We start from the raw sequence: 4,967 nt of genomic DNA, 5'->3' as shown, positions 1-4,967 counted from the left end.
GTTTTAAAAGAAAGTTGCAAAGAAGCAAATGCAGGTTGCACCCAGAAACTAGTACAGGAAAATACTACCTGGATCCCAACAGCAGAATATTCCTCTCAAAACCCCCAGTTTTATAGACTACCAGCAGCCTTGTGTGTTGCACACTTGCTGTCCTGAGTGACTCAGTTGCATGCAAGGGCTCCAGAGCACCTACTTTGACTTAGCTTTGGTTTAATCTCCCAGGCACAGAGGGAGTTCTCCTCAACATTTCTAACAAGTGGAACCAGCATTTTAGATATTGCTTTCATTTATGCATTACAATTATCCCAGAGCATTTTTTTACTGTCCCTTAGATGAAGGAACCAATCTTTTCTTATTTTGCATCATGTCTTTGTTTCTCTTCAAGCTCCTGACACATTCCTTCTCCATTTTCATGCAGAGATAGTAATACAGCTTGAGCAGTCTATTTTGTCAAGGGAAGGAAGAGGAAAATAAACTTAATTTTTCATCAGGTAAAACAGAGCAAGTTACATCCTCCCGTGAAAGAGAAAATGGTCTGGATCTCATGCTGCTTGCAAAGCTAACCCTTATTCTGAAAGCTGACTTGGTGCTTCTACTTAATGTTTGCACACTGGAAACTGAATCAAAGTAAGTTTAAAAGGTTGACAAGCCTTTGCTCTCATCTTTCAGTGGAGGAGATGGAGCTGAAAGCAACAGCAGCATCCACTGATGGTGGCCTCTTGAAGGAATTTACTGTCTACAGAGACAAAATAAAAAGCAAAACCAGTCCTGTAAGATGAGAAAATGAGATAAAAAAAAAAAAAGAAGAAATAAAACCAATGGCTTTGACAAGTAAATATAAAATAAACTGTAGAACATAGTTAGAAATGGCAGACTCCTTCCAAATACTAAAACGTGTGAAACATTGTCAAAAATATAATTTAGAAAATAATTTAGGTTCAATGGTCAGGAATTATTTACCTGTCTGTGTCTACTGCTAGTCCTCCTCTTCCATGTTTTCATTAATTCAACAAAGTCACATACATTTGCAGAGGGAAAAAGCCTTGCTGTTATCACTCCCTAAAGAAATTGCAGAGAGAATTCAAATCTGTGTGCATGCAGAGACAGGAGACGTTTGAAAGAATTAAGTAGAAAAAAAACCCATTTATTTGTTGTCTCCCACAATACAACTGATTTAACCATAAGGAAATATAAAAAATACAGTAGACATAAACTTATGAGCCCAATTGCTTAAAACCTCATCTTGGAGGATTGACAGAATTTGATCCCAAAGCTACTAAATACTTCAACCTTGGTAACGGTAAATATGTAATTAACAGCAAACTATTCTGCTGATCTTTAGAGGCACCACTGGGGTGATTGTCAAGAACCTTTCATTCAGCTTGTTCTTAATATGGTTTGGAACAATTACATTAAAAATAAACAGAATGGTTTTCCAAAAGTATACCATTGTTGATTTTCCACAGGAATGTCTTGGGTCCTATAAACCAGGTGCTGCTGTAGCATATTGGAAATGGAAGGCAACAATTCAGAATGTGTATAAGTGATATTATGTACGCTACAATGCCTCACCGAGTTCACGCAAAAGAGGTTCTTCCCAGCGCTTTAATTGGCACTTAACTCCTTTTACAGCTTGTTTGCCAAGACAGCCCGCACAAAGTAGTCAAAGTGTAGCTAGGAGTATTATAAAACACATCTTTACAGGAAATAGGAACATTCATTTGATAATTGGCATGAAATCATGGCCATATTAATTTAAAAATCATTAGTTCCGCATCTGTGAGATGCTGAGTGCTTTTTGACCTCCGGGCATGCACAGCAACCAAAAGCACTGGTTAAAGCACCTGGAGGCACCTGTCAGTGTGAGCTGCCTGGTGCTGAACGTGGGTCCAGCCCCTGTGGATCACCCTCCAAGCCTCAGTCACGTGCACAACCCTAACAAAAATTACTCAGAGGTTTCTTGGAGTGAGCAGTATATTCACCCACTCATGTTACAAGTGTCTCACAATAATTCCATTTCAAGTGAGAAAATACAGTTTGGTTGCAGACCTAGAAGTACAGGAAGAGTAGCAAATACTGCATTCTGCAACGAAGCAGAAAGTACTTGTTCAACAAACCAAACATATTCTTTAGGAGCAGTCTGATTGCTGAATCTTTTTGACAAAAGCAAGAGGGGAAGTACAGGGAGATGGGATGGCAGGCCTGGATATGTACAGATGAAAAGATGGCTGCCTCCCAGAGACAGGATTTCATGGTTTCCAGACAGTGGAGGAATAACTAAAATGTATTTTGGTTCACTTGAGAATAATTGCTTTCCAATTCTCTCTTCTAGGAAACTTGGAATTCAATTCTTTGCTGTATTGCTGAAGTAATAACATGTTTATTTGCAATTTATACGTCTATATATGTATACATACACACATACACATTTCAAGGAGAGGTACAGAGGTACTTTAGAGTTTAGTTATGGCTTTTTTTTTTTTTTTTTTTTTTTTTTTTTTAAGGATTAGGAAAGTGACAGGGAAAGAGAGAAGGAAATGAATGTCTTTTCCCAGGAAGGAGAATATCCTCCTTTTAAAGCAATTGTTCACTGCTGCTATTAAAATTCAAGTCCATTGTCATGTAGAAATCAGTTGATCAAATGGAGAACTTTGCTTTATTTTTTTAACTGAAAATATACAGAACTGTACATATAAACAAACTAATATATTTAGAAATTTTCATTTTGTGTTTATACTTTACACTGAACCACTCCCTCTTCTCCTCTTGCACTTACCAGTCACATGAGCAATCACTGTAGTCTTGCTTGCTAAGGAAGATTCTTCTTTAAAATAAGGTATTCCTAAATAGAGATCACTCATTAACATCGATGCTGGTCTTAAACAGTCTCAAAGTCTGCAAGTATAGAGGTCAATGAAAAAAGTGTTAAGATACACAGTAAAACACTACTGAGTTTTATTGGCTATTAAGCTTAGCTAGCCTTTGTAAACCACAAGCACATACTAAATAGTGATATGAGAATGCACACAATGCAGCCAAATAGTGCCAGCAGGTTGATACTGCATTTCAATCTTCAGCTATGTTTTTGCCTTTTAACTTCATTAGCCTTTTTTACTGATGATTGAGATGAAGGGATACATCCTACAAAGGACTATAGCAAATCAGTATAACCTTTTCATCAAAGGGTGAATTTTACAGATTGCTCAAGACATTACAAGCACATACAATGTCTCTTCATACTTTAAGGTCTGTCTAATGGATTGCTATGGTTTTGATTAATGTACCATCTGACAAAGCAATAACTCATGGGTCGACAATGCACAGCACCTGCTATTTACAACGTTAAGTTCCTCAAAATACGGTCCACCACCCAACGCCAATGTAGAATCCACAGGTTTCTTCTCACCTCTGCAGTACCATTTTCAAAAGGATGACTTATTTGGCTTTGAATTGCATAGGACTGTAGCAAAAGAACCTTAATGTCTCCATCCAAACTACCCAGCATGCATACCTAATAAATATCATAAACAAATACACCACAGCCACAAGCTGTTCTGTGATTCATACAAATGGATTTGCTAACTCAACCTGACAACTCCGCTGATTAGACAAATAAAGTGTCTCGGATAACACCAGTATCGATAATAACATTTTCCAAATGGGACAGCTATATTTCAAGCTGAAAATTGCAGACTGTTAAAGACCATGAAAAGGCTTGTACAAGAGCTAAGAGGAAAAAGCAGCTATTTTATGAAAGACTGGTTCTTTTGCAGTCCTTGTTCGTACTAGTGGTTTCTGGCTGATACGCACCTTAGTAAGGAGACATGTCAATGTGCAGGGTAAACTTCTGAGCAAAGCACAAGACGCTGAGCTCTGCTGGGCATTTTACTCTGTGGAAGTGGCAACACAGGCTAGCCAAGAGAGATGCCAAAGCTGCAAGTGGATCCTCCTTTCTCCATTCCTCTGACCTGTCCCCTTTTTCTATTCCTCTCCTGCTCTGGGAAGCACAGTGTGCCCAAGGGACAGGACAAGGATGAAGAACCAAGGCTGGAGACGCTCACTGCAGCAGCCTCGCTGTGCATCAGGGCATGGGAGAGGGCACAGGCAGGGCAGCGAAGCAGCAGACAAGGAGAAAGTCCTGGTCATTAGAAACTCCTATGGAAAATAAAATATAAAGAAAAAGGTTAGGAACTTCTGGTTTATATGGTGCATTGCAGAAAGGATGTCACCAGCCCCCATCAAAGAAGCTTTTGGAACTCAAAGGAGACAATCTGTAATATTTCTGATGCCTGCTTGAAATATTTAGCTGCAACTAAAGAGAACTAGAAAGCACTCAAACTGCTCAAGGGAGAATAATAAGATGAAAGAAGATACCATTAAGATAATTTTGCATACAGGAGATCAGTACAAGACAGCTCTTCTCTAAAAAGAAATAGCAATTTTGTGATCTTTAAAATTAATTTGGATACTCTCATTGCTTTTACAGAGAGCTTTCCACAGAAAATTGAAATGGAAAAGGGTTTTTAGAATTAAGAATGATTTGAGATGATGTGACAATGTTCAAATGATGCTGTAACATTTGAAGAGTGAATTAGTCTCATTACCAGGCTCTTTTTTTTTTTTCAGCAGCACAGAATTTTTAAGAGCACTTTTGCAAAAATTATCAGAAATGTCCACTTATATAATAGCTTCCTGTTATTTAAAAAGCTTTTATTGACACTATAAAGTATAAACTACTTGAGAACATGAAAAGTAACAATTGGCAGTGGATTTGATATTATTCTAAAATTGAAAAAAAATGAGATGATTTCATGAATTCCCAATTGTTCCAAAGACTCTGTTTCAAACCAGCAATTAGCAAAATAAGCAAAATTTACCATGTTAGAGAGTACTTTTTCCCAAAGCCCAATATATTAAAATTGAACCTAAACAGGTTTTGTGTTTCTTTGAACAGTAGAAAACATCCA

At 37.6% G+C, this 4,967-nt stretch overlaps 1 long non-coding RNA gene across 1 annotated transcript; it reads right to left on the bottom strand.

Annotated features, from left to right (window-relative positions):
• Nucleotides 1-963: 963 nt before the first annotated feature.
• Nucleotides 964-4,147, bottom strand: LOC126649313 (uncharacterized). Its single transcript, XR_007631010.1, has 3 exons — nucleotides 3,811-4,147; nucleotides 2,777-2,895; nucleotides 964-1,059 (listed from the first exon to the last, which is right to left on the bottom strand). It is a non-coding gene; the product is annotated as an uncharacterized LOC126649313 (long non-coding RNA).
• Nucleotides 4,148-4,967: the final 820 nt, after the last annotated feature.

Source organism: Myiozetetes cayanensis, unplaced genomic scaffold (assembly GCF_022539395.1).
Source record: "Myiozetetes cayanensis isolate MyiCay16 unplaced genomic scaffold, myiCay2020 scf5-8, whole genome shotgun sequence".
NCBI lineage: Eukaryota > Metazoa > Chordata > Aves > Passeriformes > Tyrannidae > Myiozetetes > Myiozetetes cayanensis.
Note: the sequence above shows the minus strand (reverse complement) of the source record. Positions and strands in the feature narration are given on the sequence as shown.